General features: G+C 42.1%; 1 protein-coding gene across 4 annotated transcripts in view; it reads right to left on the bottom strand.

Moving 5' to 3' along the window:
- Positions 1–522: 522 nt before the first annotated feature.
- The window catches only part of TWIST2 (twist family bHLH transcription factor 2), a 37711-nt gene continuing 11761 nt past the window's right edge, over positions 523–26472 (bottom strand). Inside the window, exons 2-3 of one of the 4 annotated variants that reach the window (XR_008310168.1) lie at positions 15576–15694; positions 523–1182 (exon numbers count right to left, since the gene is read on the bottom strand). The gene's annotated coding sequence lies outside the window, so the exon portion shown is untranslated. Of the gene's footprint in view, positions 1183–12460; positions 12475–15575; positions 15695–19896; positions 19954–26472 lie in introns of those variants that run through there. The other 3 variants (XR_008310157.1, XM_053263589.1, XM_053263883.1) reach the window with 3 other exon arrangements.

Here is a 26472-nt window from a genome sequence, read left to right as displayed (position 1 = left end):
GCCAAATTACTGGAAATGGCCCCTACACACATTAAGGGAGAAGCGGCGGGGCATAATAGAAGCCTCAGGTGTTTTTTTTTAAAGCCGCTGAAAACAGAGGATTCTTCTAAAGCTGGACATACTTTGGGCTAAACCAGAATGAGCAGCCATGATTCAGGGGGAAACACAGTCATGTCTTTACTGATCCCTGATAGCCTGCAAGGACTTCGGGGTAAATGCATCTAATATATGGACTGACACACTCCATTCTGGAGTAGAATCGAACCAAAAGCCATGTGTGTAAAGCTTCCATGAGAACCTTTGGCTTAGCCGTATAATTTGACTTTCTCCTATTGAAGTCAGTGATACTTGGGGAAAGTGCTTAATTTTGTGTCCTTTCAATCCATCAAATACACTGAATTCTTGTAAAGCAATGTCTGAGTTTTCATGTATTTTTTGTAGTGAAACTGACAAATAAATCAAATCTCTCTATATAAACTGTTTCTTTCTTTTTGGTTATTTTTATGAGCCAGAGAAGCAGTATACATCAGAACCATTGTAATCTTTTGTTTAAAAATATCTTAATAAATAAAACAAATAATAAACTAAACACCAGCACAGTACATTTTGCAAAGGAGAGAGGCAAGTTGAAGTACACCAGTAAGAAGAGATACTGGGTGTATAAAGAGAAGAATCTGTATTCCAGGCTTCCTTGGTTAAAAAAACAATATCATGCAGAAATGTAGAAGGCTGTTTTTCTAAGCCTTGGTCCAGTTTCTGACATTACTTTGTACAACATGATTTTAATTAAACTATACACACAAAATTCAAAGACAAAAGGAAATCCAAACCCAAGGATTTCTCATTAATGTGTTCCTGAATTAATTTTTTTTTAAAAAATGTAACACACACACACACACACACACACACACACACACACACACACATACGCTCCAGCAAATAAACACAAATGTGAATAGTCTCTTTGTGTTTTACTTCAGTCTCTCAGGGAGAGATGTTGCAATATTGCAGACCCATTAGCTTTGGTGCTGTGTTTCTCTTCTCTCCAAATGCTCCTCAGGAGTTCAAAGCGAGGGAAGTCAAGTGGTTCTTTTAGACCAGTTCTCTTGAGGTTATTAAGGTTTCACAAGCTACAAACATGGATACATTTCAGCTTCACTCCAGCCTCCAAAACTGGACAGTCTAGGGGAAAAGAAAGAAAAATAAACAAATTAGTATTGGATGCATTCCAGTGTGTGGTCTCTGGTTCTTCCTAAGGTCACAGTTCAACAGTATGACACACTGCTGCACAAAAGCAAAGGAAAATTCTATCTATCTATCTGTACATATGGAGCCTAGAATGGTGGTTATGATAATCCTCACAACAACCCTGTGAGATAGGTTAGGCTGTGAGATCCATGACTGGTCCAGAGGCACCCGGTGAGTTTCATGGCTGAATGGGGATTTGAACTCAGGTCTCCCTGGTCTTAGTCCAACACTCTAACCACTCTAACAAGAAAGCCACACTGGCATATTGGCATTGCATTAACAAGAGTGTCATAGAAAAGGCATTGGAGGTTATATTGCCATTTTATTCAGGACTGGTTTAGTCACAAGACACTTCCAGAGCAATGCAGTGGAGTGCCCAAAAGAGCAGGTTTGGTCAAGACAAGTCATTATATATGGAGGTTGTCAACCACTCTGTATTTCAGAAAACTTTTATCTCTGGAAATTAGGAAGAGGTATAAAGAAGGAAACCACTACAAATCACTTTTAAATACTCTGTGTTTTTTTGCAACTCATATCTAAACTCTGGTCAGGATTTGAGCTCCAAGTTAAGCACTTCTGAGGGCCAAACTATCTGTTACTTTAAGCACACGCTCTGCAGCTAAGTCTCTGTTCTTTCAATGTAAACTAGTGCATGTGGGTGCCTGATCAACTGAGACCGTGATGAAGGATATGGGGCTTTGCCCCTGCCATGGTCCTGATCTGATCACCCACATTACCCTGCATCACAATTGCTTCTACTGATGCCAATGAAAGTTTTATTTGTAGAGAAAGAATGGTAGTTCAGTCCCAAAATAGCAGAGCAAAACCAGTTTGGTGAGAACGCAGCAAAGCAAGAGGTATTGAGACAGTTCTTTAGTATTGAAGAACTACAAGGAGTTATTCAAAGAAAAGGTTTCAAACAAATGTGAAAAAGCCTGCAGCTTTTTTCAGCTGTAGCTCATGGCTGAAGGGAAAGACCAAAATGAACAGCCATCTCTGGAGAGACAAAATGGAGACTAACACTGGAAGAACAAAGAGGGGAAGAGTCCAGCACTTTTATCCATGACCCTATGAGTCATTGCAACGAGACTCATAGGGTCATGGATATCCATGGTCACTATGAGACATTGCAACGAGAGCTGTTGCTGCCAGGGTCCTAGCTCCAACACACACACCCAGGTATGATAGTATACATATGAACCCCCCCCCGCCCGCCCAATCCAGATCAAGACCATGGTGGGACAAAGGCCTCTCCTCTCCTACCATGAACTGATAAAAGAAGCATGCAACTGCATACTGTGTGCTTAAATAAATGTCTAGATATTGAGTTCTGTGAAAGAAGGAGGGGAAAAATCACATGTGTAACTCCCCATTGAGATTAATGGGGTTTAAGAGGATTTACTTTTGATTGGGTCATGTCCATAATGTGTGAAATTGCCCTCAATGTGATGCTTGAGTTTAAAAGATCCTCTAGATTCACTCTACACTTTAGCAATATAGACAGGCTCATCATTTTTATTGATTTATTTTGCATTTGCAGGGATGGATTCAGTGAGGTTAGATGAGTTCTGTGCAACAACTTGCATAATTCTTCTTCTTTTTTAAAAACACCCAGCTATTTATCATCCTTGGCTGTCAGTTTGTGACACAGAACACATACCAAACTCATGTCATCTCACGGTTCCTGAGCCACACAATCCCACAGGGAGCTTCTCTGCAAACAAGATATCTTAGTGGGAAGAGTAATTAACCTAATGTTACTGAGTGGCCAGGTTGTGTAGTTCCTCTTCAAGCATACCTTAGAGCCAGAGCTGTACTGTGTGTACTGTGCTTTAAAAAGGGTTGTTGGTTTTTTGGGGTTTTTTTTTTAAAGACATTCAATTCCATGGCAATCTAGATTCTGTGCCAAGAAAAACAGAATTTGGCAACTTGTCTAAATGTTGCAGGATCCATGTATGTGATTTTTTTGAGTGGCATAATGAATTCTGCATCATAGGGAACTGCAACAAGCAGAAGGCCACTGGAGTCCCATGAATCCTCAAGCCCTAGGAATTCTCGGGCTTCTAGGACCAAACTAGATGGTTAAATCCCAACCAATCCAATCCAAATTTCCCTTTTCCGACAGCTGCCTTTTGGAAAAAAAGAAGCAACTAGGTGCTCCAGTTGCCTCCCTCCCACATAACTTGTAAATTGGCCCTGACTTTGCATTCAGCATTGCCCACACACGCAGAACCTCAGATTCTTGAAGATGCTGAATTGCATGCTCGGCTCCCAAATCTACACTTTCCCCTCTTTTTTGCGCAGAAATATGGGACATATATTGTCCTGTCTGTATGTGGTCCACAACTGCTCAATGTTGTGGACCACATATTTAACTTATAAGCATTTTGGAGATGACATTAAATCTCTCTTCTGAGGCAGGACTGACTCATCTCAGTTGTAAATATCTATAATTACTTCCTCCTACAAAGGATAGCTTCCATGGAGCCTGGACTCCCACCACCTGCCCCCCCCCCCCGCCCAATTATTATTTATCTAATTACAATGACATTCTGCAGAAACGCCAAGGTTTGGCTTACAGCCCTGGAGCACTTTGAAGATCTTCAAAGTTTGGCATTGGCTGAAAAGAATGGTGTCTGTGAGCTCAAGTACAGATACAAGTATTGCAACAGGCACTGCATTGAAGAAAAGGCACAACAAATTTTAATCAGTTCTGCAAATCTATATCATGTGTGCATGGAAATGCTATCCTTTCTCCTAAGCTTAAATGGCTCAGGGTTGATATTTGATGCTCTTAAGCTGGGAACTTTAAACAACATTAAGAAATTATAACATGTAACATAAACAATATTTACTAGAACACCTCCCACCCCCACAAAATAGTCAAAAATCCAGGTGAAAAAGCCAGATGTGAAATCCAGTCCTTTGCATCTCTTGGCATCCCTTCTTCTCAGGAGCAGGATGCAGGCCTTGGCCTAGACCCTGTGGGAGCAGCAGTCTTCAACGCCCCACCCCCCACGCCCCTGCAAGTCCACCTAAAACATGAAGCCTCTTCTGGCACCAGTCTCTCTCTCTCTCTCTCTCTCTCTCTCTCTCTCTCTCTCTGAGAAACCAAGTTGAAATGGTAAAAACCACCCTCTACTTGCTTTCTACAATACTAAATCCACCTGGAAAAGTAAAGTTGTAAAACCAGTTCTGGAAGATACATAGGTGCAGCTTTGGCATGACCCCTGCTGGAGTCACCAGATGAAAGGATTGAGTGACCAGAACAACAGAGTCTATGTGGAAGCATCAAAAACATGTGAAGTAGGGCCATCCATAAGGTCACCCCACCAGGCAGTCAGAGACGGGAAGTATCTTCTAAGACAGATGAGAATCCACTTTCCAAGGGAAACTTTCCATTATCTTTCCATTATCTTTCATTAACTTTCCATTATCCAGTGGTTAATTTAGACTGCATGCCTGTGGGACCAATATAAACTAATTTCTGAGGGCTATTTTCCAAGTACCCGGGGGTACACCTAATGTCGTCCTTCGTAGGGAAACAGAGGTCATCACCCTGAAAGCGAAAGTATGGTTTTGCATAATTAAATTTTGGTTAAGCCTGGTCTTTTGGTTAAGCTGGCTGGTCTTGCCCCTTTAGTATTATCAGTCATTTTTGTTTCTTAATGGAAATCAGCTTTGATTTTAAAATTGCAATACTTGGGCACGTCTCAAGAAGCTCTTATTGGGCGAGGATTAGAGCAGGTGCTTTGCTTTGCAAAACAACAACTCTGAGATATGGATCTGCATGAGGAGTCTGCACCGCTGCCCAAGGGAATATACCTAGGTTCTCAAATTTTTAACCATAAACCGGCTGAATATTTAGACCAGGTTTTGATACCAAAATTTAGGAGATTTTTTACCCTCGCAAGTTTAAACGCTCTCCCTTGGGCAGTACTTGATGGTAAATTCAAATGACTTCCGTATGATCAGTGCTGTTGCCCCTGTGGCTCAGGGGACATAGAGTCTATTACCCATGTTATTCTTTATTGCCAATTCTACAGAGATGCTCGTACCAAATTCATTGCACCCATTTTAACCATTTATCCTGGCCACACAGACCAAATTTATTTGGAAATTATGTTGTCAAAATTTAAGCCTGTAATTTCAGATAATGTGGCAAAGTTCTGTTTCGCGAAGCTCCATAAAGACTGTATTAGTAATTTGAACATTCTGTAATTTTGTAAATCTCAGAATTCCTTGAATTTTCTTATTAACTGTTAATCTGGTCTGAGACCGTAATAAACTTATCTATCTATCTATCCATCCATCCATCCATCCTGTGGGCACAGTCTGTTCTATTTTTAGTGTTATATGGTGCCTTGTGATTATAGTGATCTTCATCAATAACATCAATAATGATATCACTATCATTAACATCATCATAATACAATGTATGTTATTCTTAGAAGTAAATTTAAGGATCATCTCCCTTACAGAAGCAAACTTAAGTAAAACACCCCAGTTTTAGGTTGCAGAAGGTTAGAGATGTGCTGACATTTTACAAATCATATAAAATGGTTATAAATACATAGATTTGCTCAAAATAAAATTTTTTGCCTGTTTGAAATCTTGAACCCTTGTCTTATGATCTAGATTGGCACCACCCTGTCCAACCCCCTTTGCTTGTCTTCTTAGCTAATCTATCTTGGAGCATCCATATCATTCTCCTGATAGTTTAGCTAAATTTGGACTTAATTTTCTCCCTCCCACAGCAGAATAATTTGACATAATTCATATATGGTACATGCTGAGAAATGATGTTTCCCCCTTATTGGGAGAAGGGGAATAATCTGTCTGGCACATAAACACTAATTTTCATTTCATACCTTTCTTAGAAGGCAGTCAAGTACTGAATACAGGAAGTGGACTTATACAGTACTCTGACTGGTAGCAGCTCTTGAGGGGTATTTCCCAGTCCTACCCGGGGATGCCAGGGATTGAATCTGGGACCTTCTACATGCAAAGCTTGGACTCTACCACAAGCTATGGCGCCACCACTTACTATTTACTACTATTAATTATATTACACTTTGCAGCAATGTAAATCACTTTTCACAAAGTGGCGTATATTGCAGGGGGTGAGGGGAGAGAAACAATAACAATGAAATGGTTCCCTGTCCCCAAAGGGCTCACAGTCTAAAAAGAAAGACAAAGTAGACACCAGCAATAGCCACTGAAGGGATGTAGTGCTGTGCCATCACCACAGGGCTTCCTTAACAGAAGGCATGTGGCTGTCACATAACCAAATGGTGGAAGAGAGCATGAACTTGTCCCCTTTGCTAAGCAGGGTCCACTCTGTTTGGCATTTGAATGGGAGACGTGTGAGCACTGTAAGATATTCCCCTCAGGGGCTGGGGCTGCTCTGGGAAGAGCATCTTCATGTTTGCATGCAGAGTGTCCCAAGTTCCCTCCCTGGCATCTCCAAGGGTTGAGAGAGATTCCTGCCTGCAACCCTGGAGAAGCTGGCGCTTCCAGTCTGTGGAGACAATCCTGAGCTAGATGGACCAATGGTCTGACTCCGTATAAGGCAGTTTCCTATGTTCCTATCTACACTTGTGATGCAAGAGATAGTTTTCTGAAACAACTGTTATATCTAAAGACAAGTCAGTGCTCCTCCACATGTAGGAACATACTCTGAAATGTCATGACATCAGTGGGTTGACTCATGCTGAAGGCTGACATCAAAAACTGGGGGGAAACAGAACTGCTCGTGCCAGAGTGCACAAGAAGGCAAGCAGCATGTTTTTTTTTAAAAAAAAGTTGAACCGAAACAACAGTAACATAGGCCCATCTAAAGGTATTTGGGGGTGGTGTGGTATGGGGGCTCTTAAACCAGATATCAGTTGCTTGTAATTTTGCATTAATTAGTATAAGCAGTTACCAAATGCTCATTAATGAAGCCTTTAGGATACAGTATTGTTTGATTGTTTTTATGTCTATTTATGAAAGGATCAAACAGAACTGGTGCAGAGTAGTGGCTAAGAGGGTAGTGGCTATTCAGGAAGTCTCTGGTCTGATTCTTGCCTCTGCCATAAACTCACAAGGCTGGCCTGGGGCGAACTTCAGGCCCCGTTTGCAATACAGTACTATAAATACTCACCTACCTTACAGGGTTGTTGTAAGGTTCATAACAAGATATGAAGCTCTGTAAACACTACATAAATTTTTAGTAGTATTATCATTATCAAAATGTAGTAAATAGCTTTCTTAAAATCAACCACTTCAATATTGAACATTAATTAAAGTTATCTAAAGCAGCAGGAATAACACAAAACAAATGATGAACTCATAATAAAACCACCATTTTTTAAAAGTGTTTGTATAAGTGTTTGTATAGCAATACACTCATGAGCACTTTAAAGTTGAGAAGCCATTATAAATCCCATTTGTTAATAAGGAGCTTTATCAGCTGGCCTCATCTTGCTGTCTAGACCTTGCCAAACATTTTCCTGAGAACAGAATGGATTCCATAATCTATTTTTCCCCACACTTTTTAGAATTTAGTGGACATCACTTCCTATGTGAGACACAGCACAACATTTCTGGCAAAGTTAGAAGAATTTGCTGCATGGTCAGTTTGTTGTTTTATATATTGCCCTTCACTATAAAAAAATGCCAAAAGCATTTTTAAAACAAACAAAAATAGTATAAAAGCACAAGATTAGAGAGAAAACCCAGAATAAACAGTGGATAAAACCGGCAGCAGTAAGATTTAATAAACATCTTTAAAGGTTTTCTAGAGGAACAGGCCAAATCCAGACATTTGTCTCGACAGTAATAACTTACTTCATGTAGGTACTTACTTCATGTAACTTCATGTCAGTAATAACCTTTAGCACCACACAAATGTCATCACGTCATATGTGAGCTGAATGATCACACCCAGGGAAGATACATTTTATCTGTTTTCCTATCCTAGAAGAAGACTTTATTAATAGAAGTAGATACTTTCTTTGCTGGATCAAGAGTTTCCTGAAGCCACTTGTACCTATCAACTTTGCAACATGGTGTGGGGTGTAGAAGGAAGGGTACACCACACATTTTAGACTTCCTTGGGCAAGGAGAGACTAACAAATGCAATAAGAGATATGCAAAGGTAACCCTCTATGTTACATTAGCTGCATATATACCAATGGGGTAAAGCTTTTCTTATTTCAAGGACTTAGGCTTCTGTAAAGAATTGCCAAAGATAGGACCCAACTACATGTAACACAGATGCCTACCCCATACAAAGCAGCTGGGGGAACAGCTCTCAATTGGACATCAAGTAGGACAAGGTGGTGAATGGAGCTGAAGCTTCTCCTGCCAGTCCATCGCTGCAGGCACTTTTCTCCCAGCCAGCCCAGCTCTGATACTGGAATGTAAGCTAGGCTGGGGGAGGAGAAGTGACAGAAATGAGAGAGCTCAAGGAGGCAAGGTGTGCAAAGTTCAGTTCCCCACACCCCCACGCACCTTTTCTTGAAAAAAATTACACTTTCTACCCCACAAACAAACAGGGCAGGAACAAATATGCAAACAGGGCAGAAATGAATAATCAAATGTGGCTACACCTATAATGTCTAGTTTGGCCCTAAATGCCAGGAAATTATCTCTGAGTTCACTCCAATGTATGGAGGGCAAACAAAACAAGTTATTTCATGCCTGAGCTCTCAGAGGCCTCAGCCTGGCATACGTCTTGGAAAGACTTACCACACCGGAACAGATTCATCTTCTTTGGCTACTAGTCTATTTTGCTTTTTAGCTGACACATGGTGACAGCAAATGTGACATTATTCCGAGCCTTAAACATTATAGAACTACAAACTGAATTTGTTATTTGGGGTGCTTTCAGCTGTCACACAAGACTCTGAAATTTTGAGACATTTATAAAATTAATTCTCTTAGCTGGCATGAGTGTCCAGGGTTTGGCAGCGGAACTCTCGCGACAGGCTGTGAGAGTTCCAGCGAGAGGCCAGTGGAGTGAGGAGGAGAGGGGGAAGAAAGGGCCGGTGGCGGCCGGCCAGCGGCGGGCGAAGTGGAGGAGAGAAAAGCAGCGGCGGCGGCTGGCGGGAGAGAAAAGTGGCGCTGATGGCGGTGGGCGGGCGGCGGGGAGAAAAAGGCAGCAGCGGCAGGCAAGCGAGAGAAAAGTGGCGGCGGGTGGAATGGGGGAGAGAAAAGTGGTAGCGGGGCCCTTCTTGACTGCCCGCCATCCGGTGAGGCTCTGTGTGGGGAGGAACGGGAGGGGAGGAGAGCTAGAGAGCATGGGGCTGGAGGGAAGGGGAAGAGTGGAGAGACCGGGGCAGAAGGAAGAGGGAGGGGGAAACAGTTGGAAGTGAAGGACTTTGTGCTGTCTCTTGTCTCAAAGACAGTGGTAGTGAGTCAGAGGGCTAGAGGGTCCAGACATTGGTCATCCCTTCTCTACTGCTCTGACACTATCCCTTTGGAATGTAGATTGCGAATCTTAAGGAGTTCCTTCCTTCCAGCCACTTCCTTTCTCTCTTCTCTTCTTGTTCCTTCTACCTTGCAACATGCAAGCAAGCTCCTCTCCCTGCACCACGTGTGCAGAGAAGATGCAGAATCCATCTGCATCCAGCTAGATAGATAGATTAGAGATCCTAACTCCTCACTTTCCTATCTAGAATGGAGTTCTCTAATAAATGCCTTATATATTGATTTGAAACTATGAACTGGCTCCAAGTTACTTTACTCTCAGCATACACGCATGCCTAACTAAATCCGCTGTGTTGTGCCTCTGTGCACTCTGCTATAATTGAAAAAGGGTTTCTCTACCAGAGAGAATTCCCAACAAAACAGCCGGCCCCAAAGCGCCGCACAGATGCTCTGTGCGGGGTCGGCTAGTTCCTTTATATTAGCTTTGGACCAGAAACCAGGTGGTTTTACTTGATCACAGTTCTTTTTATTTCCTGTGACAGTTTGCAGCAATGCAAAACCTTATTAGAAATGTTTATTAACAACATTTGGAAGCCCCAAATTGACAATAAACCAATATAAGAGTACACCTTTAAAAGACTATTAAAACAAATAGCAGCATCAAATAAAAATCAGTGAAAAGTTGTGATGAATGGAATAGCTTAACACCAGAACGCAGCTAATGTAAAACTTTATATCAGAACATGGAGCTACAGACATTCTGCTATCTAGTATGGGATGTGAAGAATGGAACATCAGGCTCTTGAGAACCAAGAATTTGAAATCCTACTTGCAATATTACTCTTCTTCCTGCAGCAATCTTTGCTTTGAAATACTTTTGCCCTATCAATTGGAGACAGTTTGCAGAACAACTTTGCAAACTAGTTTTACTAGTTTGGGACAACATGAGAACCTCTGTATATACTTATATGAGAACTCTGTATAGCTTAATATGAGAACGACATATATGATTTCACTAGGACTCGGTTATTGGATTACGACATAAACAAACTCCCAGCTTTAAGTAGATAGGTAATCCCTACCTATCCCTAGATCTTAGACCTAAAGATCTTAAAGACAATTTACAAAATGAGAACGTTATGTGATTGTGACTTATTGCCCCAAGTAAATGATACTTTATTTATAGAATGTATAGCACTTTCTGTGTTCAAAGTGCTTTACATAATAATTAGGGCTGTGCAGTCAAACCCAATATATGCCCTCTGTTGGGTATTAACAAAATAAGTTCAGACATGACAGCTGGAACCATCAGAATTCTGACATTCCTATTGGAACTAAGTCAAATGATGAGTGCGCTGTTGCTGAGGGCCTTCAGGATGACCATTTGAAAATTAAATGGCCAGCACAGTGCCTCTAACCTGAGTGGTGCTGGGCTAGCCATTTAATCTTCAAATGGACTATATGGCGAGAGCAAGAGAAAGTTAGAAAAGAGAATGACTTCCCTGTCTCATGCATGCCTTGTAAGTATGGGAGAGGGTAGGATTGGGCTAAAGCAGCCCTTATGATTTGAACTGTCCCTCCAAATCAGGCTGAATCAAGCTGGAATGGCCATATGGAGTACCAATATGAATTGGCAGCCCTCTCTGATGCACCAATTTGGATTGCAGCTGCTTCACACAGCCCTAATTATTAGCACACAAATGCTTGCAGCAGAGTATAGCAATAGTTATGCCAGCAGAACACAATGTTAATTTGGCCTGAAAGCAAGGTTGCATTGATGTCTCAAGTAGATATAGCTCCAAAAGTATTTAGGACCAGGACTGTAGGTGTGAAAAGAAAATACGGTTTCAGGATAGCATACTGGTCTTAAAAGTTGCCAATGCTGCTTCTGGTGTAAATCAGCTTACCACTTGTGATATGATTGCAGCTCCTGATTGACTTAAACCAGCTAAGCAATTTGCAATGGCTATAATTATATTCTTTGCATACTGCTAAAAGGTTTCTGTTGCAGAGTCCTACTCATGGGCTTCTTAACACACTGCTGAAAGTATTTTGATTTTAAAATGGCCCAGATTACACCAACTATGAAAAAAGAAACAGTTAAAGGCGCAGCAGGGAAATGGCTTGACTACCAAGCCAAAGGTTGCCAGGTTGAATCCCCATTGGTATGATTCCCAGACTATGGGAAACACCTATATAAGCAGCCATATAGGAAGATGCTGCAAGGCATCATCTCATACTGCGCAGGAGGAGGCAATAGTAAACCCCTCCTGTATTCTACCAAAGACAACCACAGGGCTTTGTGGTCTCCAGGAGTCAACACTGACTTCACGGGACACTTTACCTTTTCACATGCAACACGAAGGAGCACATTCAGATTTCTCACATTTTTGTGTCACATATATTATCTAATGAGAGTATAATGGTATTTGCTTTGTGAAGAGAATTTGGTGATGATAAAGCAGTCACAAATAGTAGGAATGCACTCATCTAACAATACATCCATTTTCACACAGAGCAACAACACAAAATTCTATTAAAAGTAATGGATGCTGCATCTTCATGTCATTTACAGAAAATTGTAAACTGTAAAATGGCTCAATGCACATTCTTTGCTTGTGCATTTTAAAAACGTAATTATCAGTCAATCAATCTTTATGATTCTGATCCAAGGCCAGCCCAAAATTACAAGAATACTAGTACCCATATAGTGCACACAACTAACAAAAAACTTACATTAAAAAAAACACCTGTTTTCTGTGTCCTTGTGAAGTCTTTTTCCAAAAGTATATACCTTTGCGTATATAATATCTAGTTTAAGACAGAAGTGGAGACAGGTCAATGGGTCACTATTATTAGCAATAAAAAAACCTAGCTTAACTAGCTTAGCAGAGCATCTGTGCACTAGTTGCTCCCCTCACCCCCGCCACATCCCCCCCACCTCAGAGATCTCTCCACCCTCACTTGAGCCACACTCCTGATCCTCCTACTCCATCCGGTTGCTTCCATCCCCCTCACCCCTCTTGGTCACTCCTCCATCCGTTTATTCCATCCTCCTCACCCCTCTTGGTCACGGCTGCAGTGTTGCTGGCACCTATTGGCCAAGCTGCAGCCCCCTATCCCCAGAGAACTCCCCACCCTCACCTGAACCCCGCTCCTGCTCCTCCCCACAGGAACAGCAGCAGTTGACAGGGCCCCTCCTTGCTGCCGCCACCGCCATAGCTGTTCGTTCCACTCAGGCCTTTGACAGGCCTGGGCCCATCCCTTACCTGCCTGCCTGCCTCCGCCAATGGACTCGGTAGCCCCAAACAGTAGCAGTGGTTGACTGGGCACTTCCTTGCTGCCAATAGGTGCCACCATGACCTCTCGTTCCCCTCAGGCTGCTGACAGGCTTGGGCCCATCCCTTGCCCTTCCTTCTTTCTCTCTTCCCCTCCCTTCTTTCTCTCTCTACTCCACTTGCTCTTCCCCTCTGTCTTTCTCCCCCACCTTACTGAGTTAACAGATCTTGTTCCCTCATCTAATTCACACAACGGCAGGTGCAAAGAGGGCATGGCCTCAAGGAGCATCAGGTGCAAAGGGGGCGTGGCCTCGAACTCCGAAGAACCTGAGTGAGCGCTTCCATGTCATTTCAGGCAGCACTTGCTACCTGAAAGCACCTATTCTCCCTTTCTCTCCCTCTCTGGAGGGAGAGAGAGGGAAATAGATGCCTTCAGGTAGCAAATGCTGCCTGAAAAGGATGGGGAATAGCTTGCTCGGGGTTCTTAGTATTCCAGCTGTGGGCGGGGGGAGTTCGCTCGGGGCTCTTCTGGAGCCTGAGCCATGCCCCCTTCAGTGACCCCTACCATTGGCGGCCCAGGTTCTTTGAACCCATTCACACAATAGTGGCTATGCCCCTGGGCCAGCCGCAATGGGCTGAGAAGATCTTGCTCCCCAATCTTATATCTCAGTACAAGATGGTTTGCAGAGCACAGTTCTTATGTCAGTATAAGTAAGAAGGAATGCAGAGTACACCTTGTCCTCCTGATCGGTGTGCTCTGAGGAAATATGTATGGGAGGATATGTTCCCTAAGGCACACAGGCCTAGATGGATACTATACCCAATTGTATACTTTCTGAGTGAAATGACTTGTTTAAAGCATTTGTACCTAAATCAGAAAACCTCAGAAGAAAAAGAAACCTTGTCTTAGGTGTTTATAAGCTGTTACCACACATGGCACTCTATAGCATAATAATAAGCAAAAAAGACAGACAGAATTGTGAATCCAAACTTTCATTTGCATTTAAATGACAGCTATTTTTCTCTTTGCACACACACACACACACACACACAAACACACACACACACACACACACACACACACACACGACAAATATCCTGACATCCTACACATCCCAGCAGATCAAAGATGACTACATCCTTTCCAAGAACAGTTAAATTTCAGTTAATAGCACACACAGGACCTTTAGAAATTCCTGCCCCACGGTCACACAGCTGACAAAATAGCAAATGAATTCAAATATTCTTTAAGATGTTAATTTTAAGTGTTTGATTTTTGAAAAGAAGGGATGGGGCAGTGATATCGTACCATTCAGGGCCCTTCCAACTTTTAATAAGATGAGAAAGCACATCCCTCTATTCAGACCAATTACCTTTTGGATATCTCCCTCAAAATGTAAAGGGAACAAAGACTTGCAAGACCTGATTTGCTCAACACAGAGAGACGCTGCCATCCCTGTTGTTAATACAGTGCCATCCAAGTACATGCCATTTTACATGAGTAGAGAGCAGGAGGCTGCTGGTTTGAATCCCCGCTGGTGTGGGAAACTCCTATATCGGGCAGCAGCGGTATAGGAAGATGCTGAAAGGCATCATCTCATTCTGCATGGGAGAAAGCAATGGTAAAACACTCCTGTATTCTACCAAGAAAACCACATGGCTCTGTGGTTGCCAGGAGTTGACACTGACTTGATGGAACAATCTTTCCTTTCTTTTTTACTCTGTTACAGCCCTGCATCTCCTTCAAAGCTGAGACTAATCTTTAACTGCATACTACCATGCTGGCTGAGCATTGCTAATGAATAACTGCTTTGCACTGACTGGCCATAGGAACTGTACTCAATCACTGTGCAAAAGTAGCAAAGCCTTTTAGACATTGTGCCAGTTGGCAGGTATTATTTTTTCTCCCTTCTTACTGTTATTATTAAGGCCTTTGGTGTTCACTGGTTATCATAATCATTTCCTATTTATAAAAGCCTAATATGCACTAGGCGCTGTAAAAAAATGGAAACCATAATCTTTTGTCTACCCTTAAGGCTCTGCCTTAAACCAAATTGATCTATCTTGTCCAGCACTGTCCATTCTGACCACAGCATCCAGGACTGAGGTAGGGGTCTTTCTGAGCTCTGTCACTTGGAACTCTTAGAGATACAAAGGAATGAACCCAAGACCTTATAGTAAGATCTTTATGTGCAGAGTAAAGCCTTGCTGCTGAGCTTGCTATGGCTCGTAGCAATGGAACAAACTGGAAACAAACCAGCTCTCAAGCTTGCTTTCTTAGGAGCACACTTGCTTATCAGAGGTGTATTCAGTAAATATTAGAATAGATTGGTATCCCACCTCACCAGATGTTGATGAACTATATGCTTTTCAAGTCCTTATGATTTGGTCTTGATGAATCAATCAATTCCATTATTACAGTTACAGACCAGCACAGTTTACAAACAGAAGCCCAACAAAAAAAAACCCCTACATAATCTACAGGGTTATGAGACAGTAGTTAAGCATATAGTTAAGCATAAAGATCAGTTAACAATGATTCTTAATGAACTCCTGGAGCATTTCCACACAGGGCTGTTACCGTGAATCTCCTTTGGAAGAGAATGTATGCATTCACACACCGGCCAAACTTACCCCAAAGTCCATCGAGATCCTTGGAAACACTCCACACATACATCGGGCTTTGTCTTCCGAATTCTAGCTTATCTCGATGTATTTCTGGGTTTTTAAAATGCTGGTTTTAAGGAGTTTTTCTGAAAACGCCAGAGCAAATAGGGAGAGGCACTGACTTAGAATCATTAACATGATAAGAGGGAAACACTCTTTAGGAATGCAGATATAGTACTTTAGAAATGCAAATTGAGCAGGCTTGCCTAGCTGCAGGAAGCAAATTCTTTAAGTTCTAGTTACAAAAGTAAAACTTCTGTGTTTGATCAATTTGATTTTTTTGAACAATATTAGTCAGCTTGACTAAAGTTTTCACTGGTTAAAACACCACGCATGTGTTAGGGAAAAGGGAAGAAATCATTTAGTGTATACAAATACTCCAAATCTAGGACATGAGGTTTTGAAAGCAACATTGTATTCCTACCCAAAGAGTGCGTTCTCCCTCCCTCCCTCCCCATTGACTAGAATGAAAACATGGAGGCATGCAATGTGAACCTGTGACAAAAGAAAACCCAAGAGCAGAGGGTAGGAGCTGCTTCCCTCATGCTGCTCATGGGTGTAATCAAATTTTACTGGCTATTAAACAGAACTTAGCCACATTTTAAGATCTCAAGTCATTCTGGTCAGTTAAAAGATAGTCAAGATAAAAAGAATCTCTACAACCTGAATAGCAGCTAATAAAGGGGGTTATATGTGTATGTCATATATCTCGGTAAAATTGACAATAAAGGAGCACATGAGCCATTGTTTCCATATTTCCTGGTTTGTAGAGACAAGTACATTCTTTGTAAGGGATTTTTTGAAATCTCCCTTCCAGGATGCAACAAGGCATTGCATCATGCCTGTGTCAAAGCTCTGCGTTATTTTGGCACGGTTACCTGGTTTAGGTATCTGGCAGGGTTGAAACTCAGAGCTTGGTTGCCCAAATGGACACCAACAGGAATAGAGCCCTGATCAATTTGACACTCCATATCATATATTCTTTGTCTGAGTTTGACCCTGACATTATCATACCTCAGAGTTATCAGTGCAAAAGGGGAGAAACCATAATGATGTAGCCTTTCCTCCAGCTCTCTTTTCCACCTGGAGTGATAGATATCCTTTAGCACAAGTGGAGCTAGAGTGGAAAACCAGCTTCAGCCAGAATTCAAAGATATTAGTCCATGCTCTGGCCTCTAGTTTAAGCAGCCCTGCTTCCAGACAAAGGGCAGCACTGGGCACATACCAAGGAACCTGAAAATGTTCCTTAGAAACTTAGATTGCATAGCTTCCACCTTACAGAAGTTAGAGTACATGCCAAGTTGAGCTCCATATAGGAACTGTGTTCATACTTTAGCCGAAAAGAATTTTATTGCCAGGGGAGGGGATAAACTGAGCACCCCTGGAGCGATGGAAAGATTGAATTGCTTGTGCACTCTTGTGTGTCTCAAATATTCTCTGTGTGCACCCCTTCTGCCTGAAGACTGGAATATTATTATTATTACATTTATGTCCCGCTCTTTCTCCAAGGAGCCCAGAGAGGTGTACTACATACTTAAGTTTCTCTTTCACAACAACCCTGTGAAGTAGGCTAGGCTGAGAGAGAAGTGACTGGCCCAGAGTCACCCAGCTAGTCTCATGGCTGAATGGAGATTTGAACTTGGGTCTCCCCGGTCCTAGTTCAGCACTCTAACCACTACGCCATGAGGTATTTCCAATACTTAATTTGTTCTAACCTGTGCCTATTTAGTGACCACTTCCAAATCTTTGGTCTCTTCGCAAACACTAGGATCTTAGTTTTGTTGTAATTAATTTCTAAAAGTTATTCTTTGCAAGAGGTAGCAAGAGAGCACAAAGGTCTTCTTAGACCTATTGGAGTTTGCTCCTATCTTCATCTTCTTGGCCGTTCCAACTCAGAGTATTTTCCCTTTAGGAACATGGGAGAGACTCAGGAAACAGTTTACTTGGTCTTTCAGTGTAACTAAGCAAATACCCCCTTGCACAGATGCTGTCTGTAGTTTGCCTTCTTTTCCACCCACACTCCACCCCCAGGATCACTAGAGATGGTGGTAGGGAAAGAGTTCCTAAACTCCTCTCCAGTATCCCCCCAAATCAAAGCTGCTGCCAGCTCACACACCAAACCCCTGTAGTATCAGAGAAAGAGAAAAGTCCCTCAGTCTCCCCACGCAAGCAGTATCCCATCCAAATCAGAACTGCAACCTCCTCTTTACTCGATAGCAAGGTTGGATGAATCCCCCTCCCCGCCATGAGGTTTCTCAAGTTAATAATTTTAGGGCCTGTAAGTTGGCATCAAAGAAGGCAGAGAAAACCCAGCAGAATAAGCTGCAGTATAGAGATACTGTCCCAGAGCAGAACAGAAAAGTGATGTCATCAGCCAATGGAGATTCGTTTTCAGTCTCCACTGTTGCTAGGCTATCTTTAAAGTATATCTTCTTGAAAACTATAGAAGTTAAAACAATGGTTTTTGTTTCATTACCTACTAATTATGTGGCTGAAGGCAGTTATGAGACTGATATAGAAATCTGAGAGTTAGGAAAATACCCCATTACAAAGTCTTTCCTCTGTGTTATTGTTCAGTTTGTTTTGAGACTTAATGCTCATGTCAGTTGGTTCAGATTGGATCAGTTCCCAGTGAGCAACACAATTTATGGTCTGCATTGCCTCTCTTATCTGTTTTAATGTGTCTGTTTGCTTATTTTCCCTTTCATGTTTGCTTTTTTACGGTGGAGGTCACTGCTTTGAGAACAGTCTTAAATCCTAAACCAACAGTTCTACAGTACCTTTAGATTCTTGTATGTATATTTGGGATGGAAATGGCTCGAGTATGGGAATCAAAAACTTTGTTCTGCAGTACCTGTCCAGGAATGTCTTTAGAGCAAGAACAACTATCCATCACAATAAGTTGGATCATTAGTAGATTTCTATGGAGCAGATCACATCATCAGATTCCCCCACAGGCAAGCAGCCACAATGAGGGGAGCATTAGTGTGATTGGGTTTGTACACAGCAACAGCCAGTTGCCATTTTCACAATTGTTGCTGCACTTTCCCCAGCTATTGTGATTGTGGCAATAACCACATAATTTCCTCCATGCTACCACTAGGATATGCATATTTGACGAGGGACTGTGGCTGCTTGTGAGCAGGGAATATGTGAATCAGCCTTAAGTTAAATCTGAAGTACACAAATTTGTAATATTTGCTTTTTTGAAGAAGAAGAAGAATATAAGTGGAGGCAAACAGGCTCTTCTACAGCAGGCAGCAGATCCTCTGAGGCTGCACCCCCTCCCAGTTCCAGCTGTGTTTGCTGTTTGCACCACCAAGGTAGCATCAAGTTCAGGAGGATGCCAGCATGGCTAACAAGTAGAGTCAAGGAAGTTATAAAAGGGAAGAATGTTTACTTCAGAAAATGGAAGTGCTGCCCAAATGAAGAGAACAGAAAGGAACATAAACTCTGGCAAGGAGACAATAAGGGACGCAAAAAGAGAGCTTGAGGAGCAGATTGCTAAAAGTGTCAAGGGGAATAACAACAACTTCTGTAAATATTTCAGAAGCAGAAAACCTGCCAGGAAGGAAGTTGGACCCCTAGATCATGCAGGTGTGAAAGGGATTATTAAGGAAGATAAAAGGATTGCAGAGAAGTTGAATGAGTTATTTGAATCTATCTTCACGGCGGAGAATACTGTCCATATACCCTCCTGGAACTGAGCTTCTCGCCCTCCCCACATACATCCCACTGCCTTCTCAGTGCCCCTAGTCCAGCCCTGCTTGCAGGCTGAAGAATTGGGCCAATTTGAGGTGATGAGAGGATGTTCTAAACTCTCTTGAAAAACTAAAAATTAACAAATTAACAAAACTAAAAATTAAAAAATTAACTCTTGGGCCACCCAAGAGTTCTGAAGGAGCTCAAATGTGAAATTGTTGATCTCCTAGCAAAAATATGTAACTTGTCCCCACAATCAGGCTCTGTGCCAGAGGACTGGAAAGTCGGCAATGTAACTGATTTTCAAAAAGGGATCCAGGGGGGATTTGGGCAATTTCAGGCCGGTTAGCATAACTTCAGTGCCAGGTAAATTGATGGAAAGCATACTTAGGACAAAATTGTTAAACATATAGAAGAATGGGCCTTGCTGAAGGATAAACAGCAGGATTTCTGAAAGGGCAAGTTATGCCTCACTAACCTTTTGTAGTTCTTTGAGAGTGTCAACAGTGATGTGGATAAAGGTGATCCGGCTGACATTATTTTCGGACTTCCAAAAAGCTTTTGACAAAGTTCCCCACCAAAGGCTCTTGAGTAAACTTAGCAATCATGGGATAAGGGGACAGGTTCATGTGTGGATTGATAGCTGGTTGAAGGACAGGAAACAGAAGGTAGGAATAAACTGACAGTTTTCACAATGGAGCGAAGTAAGAAGTGGGCCCCCCCAGGGATCTGTACTGGGACCAGTGCTCTTTAACTTGTTCATAAATTATCAAGAAGTTGGGTTAAGAGTGAAGTGGCAAAATTTGAAGTAAAATATTTAGTGTAGTGAAATCCACAACAGATTGTGAGGAGCTCCAAAAAGATCTCTCCTAACTGGGTGAGTGGGCGACAAATGACAAATGCGGTTCAGTTTTGGCTAGCGTAAAGTGATGCTTATTGGGGCAAAAAACCCCAACTTCATATACATTGATAGGGTCTGAGTTGTCATTTACTGACCAGGAGAGAGATCTTGGGGTTGTGCTGAACAGCTCATTGAAAGTCTTAAAAAAATTATTTATAGAGAATAAGAAAAAGAAAAGAAACATGATTACATTATCATCTCTTGAACTTCCAACTTGCAGTAATTATATATGTAGTATTACAAATAACAATCTGGAATGTTACCTCCACCCTCTGCCAGCCTTTACCCCATAACAAGAATTGCAGAAAAGTAGAAAATATGAATAATACACAAACCAGCTCTCAGTATTTAAAAAAGCCAAATCTTGGGTGTGGGTGGTGACCTTGCACTATATTAAAATTTATAAAAGGTTCCCAAGTTAACGCAAATGTTTCATCCAAGTTATTCCGCAAATAGGCCCTATCCTTAGCCATCGAAGTATATTCCCATAGTTTTAATAACCATTCATCCACAGTTGGGGTTGTCTGTGATCGCCATTTGGCAGAATAAAGAATCCTAGCAGAGGTAATCATATATAGAGATAACTCCATATATTTGGTGTGTATGCTGGGTTTAGTCACATTTAAAAGAAAGAGCTCTGGTAAGTAAGGGAGATTTGTATTTAAAATTTGCTGCATCTTAAAGTGAATTTTTTTCCAGATTTGTTGTGCTTTGCTGCAAATCTACCACATGTGATTGAATGTTCCCGCATGATGTTTCCATTTCCACTGATCTCTTGGGTAATTACTGTCCATCTTACTAATGGTCATAGGGGTAACATACCAATGAAAATACATTTTATACCAGTTTTCTCTTAGTATGCTATTTGCTGTAAATTTAATATTCACCTTCCATTGATGTTTCCATTTTTGGATATCAGTTGTTCTATTTAGGTTTCGCATCCTCTTGATCATACAGTCTTTAATCTGTTCTGTTTCCGTATCATATTTCAACAGCAACTTGTATATCAATCCCAGTAAATGATCAATGTTTTTGGTTACTAATGTTTCAAATTCAGTTAACTCTCAGCTTTCCACCTTTTTTTGGGGGGGGGGTATTTCTTTCTGCACTATCAAACCGATTTGTAAATGTTGAAACCATGGGGGTTCCTCAGACCACTTTCACATAAGAGTTTGAATAGATTTAGGTTTTACTTTTCCGGTAGTTAAATTTTGCAAACTATATGCCTTCTCTCTTCAAAGGTCACACTTATTAGGTTTTTCTTCTTCATAGAAAAAAAAAATTCAAAATAGATGCTAAAGGCAATAAATCCAGGCTAATCCTTTTCTTATACTTGTCCCAAACACTTACTAAGCTGTTTCTGATTGTATGGGATTTTATTTCTGGGCTATTTCTTTTTATATTAGTCCATATGAATTTATGTAACCCTACCAACCAGTCTGATCCCTCCATATCCATGAACGAGCCATATGATACTCTGATCCAGTCCGAGATCCATGTCAAACAGCTAGCATGGTAATATAGTTTCAAGTTAGGAACAGCCAATCCAAACAAACCAATTCTTTTGCATCTTGCATGATCTTAAATTTAACTCTTAGTATTTTGTAAGCCCAAATAAAAGAATTTATATGTCTCTGGCATATATTCAATGTTTTATCTTCAACCTTAATCGGAATCATTTGAAATTGAAAGTTCATTCTTGGTAAAATATTCATTTTAACATATGCTATCTTTCCTAGCCAGGAAAGATTTAGTTATTTCCACCTCTCTAGATCTGCTAAAATGAGTTTCCATACTCATTTTGTTCTTAAATTGTTCTTAAACAAGTCTTTATTATTCCCTTTCAGATTAACCCCCAGATATTTAATAGGTTTTGTTGTTATCTGAAATCTGGTCTTGTCCTGCAAATAATGTAATTCCATAGCTGACAAGTTCCACGTGACAATCTGTGTTTTACTTTTGTTAATCTTATAACCTGAGATCTTACTATATTGGTCTATATGCTCCATTACTGCATCTAACACGCATTGAAAATCTTGACTCAGTGTGTGGCAGCTGTGAAAAAGGCAAATTCCATGCTAGGGATTATTAGGAAGGGGCTTGAAAATAAAAATGCTATTATGCAAATCTATGTTGCAGCCACATTGAGAGTACCACATGCAGTTCTGGTCACTGTATCTTAAGAAGGACATTGAACAACTGGAAGAGGTGCAGAAGAGGGCAATCAAGATGATCAGGGGCCTGGAGTACCTTCTAGGGTTGTGCAAACAGGTTCGACATCGAACCAGTTCATTTTGACCATTCGGGGTCCAACCAAACCATCCCCTGTTTGGTTCGACCCTGGACCGAACACCCACTGACTGTTCAGGGGGTTATGGACATTTTTTTAAAAATTAAAATATTATTTTTTACTTACCCCCTTTGGGGGAGTTGTTGGAGGCAGCGGCAGGGTGTGTGTCTGTGGAGGTTTCCCCTCCCTCTGCCGGACTCCCTTCATGCCCATACAGGCCGTTCGGCCGCCTCTTTGGCCCTTCCCCCTCCGGTGTGGTGGCCATTTTGGAGGCTGCCGCACCTGCGCAATTAGCTTCTGTGTGGCCTGCGTAATCCAGATCAATCTTGGATTATTTGCTGGGTCACCCCTATCTCAGGATAGGGCTTAGATTCAGAAGTTAATGATGGAATTCTGACTCCTAAAAGAATGGGACTGTCAGCTTCTAAAGACAGAAAATTAGTATTGAATAGTAACTAGTAAAAACAGTCTCCATTAGAACTATAATGAGCAGAACAGCAGGAAATAGTTTGAGGGGAGGGGAAATTTTCTAAGTAACACAGTTTAACGGGATATATAATTTGTTTTTAAGCAACACCCTATCTCTCACCCTGTCCATATGATTCAGGGATATGTCCATATGATTCAGGGATTAATATAATCTGGTCCTCAATCAGCTATAATTGACTGGATGGGTTCAAAGAACCTGGCCCCCAGCTCCTGAGCCGCCGCCCCCCCCCAGCTCCATCCCTCACTATTTTCTTCATTATCTCCCTCACTCCAAGTGGCCACCGGGGAAAGGGAAGAAGACAGGCCCACTCTCCCCTAGCTATGCCTCTGTCCCCAATCCTGTCTATTTTTCTAGAGCTGGAAGACAAGACATCTCTATGATCATGCAGATAAAATGTCTTGGGCTGGCAATGCCTGGTTGTTCTTACCACCAAATGCAGAGTGCTCCATCGCCCTTTAATGAGGGCATATCTACACACAGAGCTCTTCACTCATGAACACATAATTAACAACTTTATTTATTGCTCACCCCATAACATTAAAACAATGGAATAAAATTTAATTAAAAGCACATTAAAAGCAATATCAATAAGTATTAAAAGTTACAAGTACCATATTCAAAGAACTGTCTCAGGGTGTCTCTTTTGGGAGTGCTCTGCAAAGGGCCATGCCAATGGCAGCAAAAAAGTAGAGAGAGGAGGGCAGCAGCAGAGGTCTTCTACATACCCCAATGACATCTGAAAAATTCACTGCTTTAGGTGATTGTCTCTTGCCTTATGGGAGAACCACCCTTGATAGAAACATTGTTTACCTTTACATGACAGTTTTAAAATAGAGCTAGACAGAACAATCACACAAGTGAATGCCTGTCATGACCATATGCTTCAGTCCAAATCACACTGAACTAGCAAGTCTGTCGTTCCCATGGAGGTCAGTTGGATGAGATGGGAATCAGCTACATGGAGAGGGAATTATGACTCGGAGAGGAAGAGGGAGAGAGAGGAAGTAATACTACTCTGGGAGAGAGAGGGAGTTTGAAGCCTACTCTGGGAAGAGCAGGAGCAGCTTCAGGAGGTGAGCAAGCTTTTCTAATCAACAACATCTAGCCTTCCCCCCCTTTAAACTAACAGGAGGGGGGGAAATTTTAAGGGGCTGGTTTCTCTTTAAGTGAAGAGAAGTCCTAGTCTGTGTGTGTGTGATTTGCCAGGGGTAGCATTTGCCAGGGCTAGCAAATTCCTGTGTTTTAGTTTGTCCCTGCCTGGAGGGAGTGGAATCAGCTAGGACTGGGGGAGGCCCCACATTCCTTTGAGACACATTCTGTGTCTCCGTTTGAGCTCACTCTGTACATAAGAGGTGAAGGCCCAAGAGCATAGTGAACAGAGCATAGCGGACAGGGATAGCAAACTGGACGTTGGAGTTTTGCAGAAGTTTAGCTGGAAGAGTGCGAGGGAGCCTGGAACAAGCCCCTGTGATCACAAGGAGCCTGGTGGAGAAAAGAACATAAGTACAAATACCTTCCTCATATTCTTGAGAAAGGTTGTTTGGACAGTTAAATAGCTGACTATTACAGAAGAGACCTATCCTTCTAATAAACTATCCCTAAATACTGTAAGCCAACAAAACCACTATGAAGCTAGAAGGCCAGCAGGAGAGGGAGCACTTCCCAGTGTATTGCACAGTGTCACATGTATGACTATTTGCTCCATGGGCAGAACTCATGGGTGTGTGCTCAGTGCAAGGAGCTCCTGGCTCTCAGGGAACAAGTTTGTTCCCTTGAGACCAAGGTGGTGGATCTGGAGAAGTTCAGAGAGACAGAGAGGCATGCGGACAAGACATTCAGGGACGTGGTAGAGGCATCCCACTCCAGGGCTGATAGCTTCACTGCTCTCAGGGAGAATGAAGGTCTTGGGGAAGGAGGACATCAGTCTGAGGAAAAGGGAAATGCTCCTTTAGAAGGGACCCCTTCCTTGGATGATGAGCCCATATCCTTTTGCACCGGGGATACTCCTCCGGGGGTAGGGGCCCCCTTATAGTGGGTGATTCAATCATAGAGGTATAGAGTTAGTGACCCGTGTGTTGACTGCATGGTGACTTGCCTGGGATACATTTTGGGTCAAGCAAGGCCTGTACAAAAGGGATGGGCTGCACTTGAACCAAGATGGAACCAGACTGCTGGTGCTTAAAATCAAAAAGGTTGCAGATTTAAAAATGATGCCTGGGGAATAGCTGACAGGAGCTGGTTCGGCAAATGCCATCCTTTAAAGTGCGAAGGTGCAGAGGCTTCAGATAAAACAGAAGGCGACAGAGCAGAACCACATGAAGAGCAGACAGAAGACTGTGCCAGCTGGTCAAAGAGTCAAAAGAAAGATAGCAGAACTCAGAGAAGAGGTTCAGCATATTGTTTATATGCCTATATGGGTGCCTCTGAGCCAAAATGGGTGAGCTGGAGTGCTTGGTTGCTAATGCAGAAATAGATATAGTGGGCATAACAGAAACATGGTGGAACAGAGTGAACCAGTTGGACACTGTTATCCCTGGATATAAACTCTATAGAAAGGACAGGGAGGGGCACCTTGGAGGTGGAGTAGCAGTATATGTTAAAGAAGGGATAAAGAAGGGTAGAAAACCTAGGTGACCGGAGTCCTCCACAGAAACCCTGTGGGTGACAATACAAGGCCCGAAAGGAAATGTTCTACTGGGGACGTGCTATCACCCTCCGGATCAAAACACTGACAGTGACTGGGAGTTGCAGCAGGGAATCAGGGAGGCTTCAAGGAGAGGCAGGGTAGTAATAATGGGTGACTTCAATTACCCAAACATAGACTGGGTAAATTCACAGTCAGGTAATGACAGAGGTCAAATTTCTAGATATGCTGAATGACTGTGCCCTAGAACAGCTGGTCTTGGAACCAACCAGAGAGAAGGTGACCTTGGACTTAATCCTGAGTGGCACCCAGGACCTGGTGCATGATGTCATTGTTATCGACCCTTTAGGGAACTGTGACCATAGTGAGATCAAATCCAGCATACTCGTCGGGCGAGAATCAGCAAGGATGTCTAACAGACATTTTGAATTTCAGAAAAGGAAACCTCTCCAAAATGAGGAGTATGGTGAAAAGAAAGCTGAAAGGGAAAATCAGGAGAGTCACTTCGCTCCAGAATGCGTGGAGTTTACTCAAAACCACAATACTAGAAGCCCAGTTAGATTGTATACCCAAAAGGAGGAAAGGTACACTAAGTCCAGGAGGATACCAGCATGCCTAACAGGTAAAGTCAAGGAAGCCATAAAAGGGAAGAAGACTTCCTTCCGAAATTGGAAGGCATGCCCAAATGAGGAGAACAGAAAGGAACACAAACTCTGGCAAAAGACATGCAAGGTGCCAATAAGGAAGGCAAAAAGAGAGTTTGAGAAAAAGCATCAAGGGGAATAACAAAAATTCATTGAATACATCAAGTGCAGGAAACCTGCCAGGGAGGTGGTT

The sequence above is a fragment of the Hemicordylus capensis genome, chromosome 1 (genome assembly GCF_027244095.1).
Source record: "Hemicordylus capensis ecotype Gifberg chromosome 1, rHemCap1.1.pri, whole genome shotgun sequence".
Taxonomy (NCBI): Eukaryota; Metazoa; Chordata; class Lepidosauria; order Squamata; family Cordylidae; genus Hemicordylus; species Hemicordylus capensis.
This window is presented reverse-complemented; position numbering and strand designations above follow the sequence as displayed.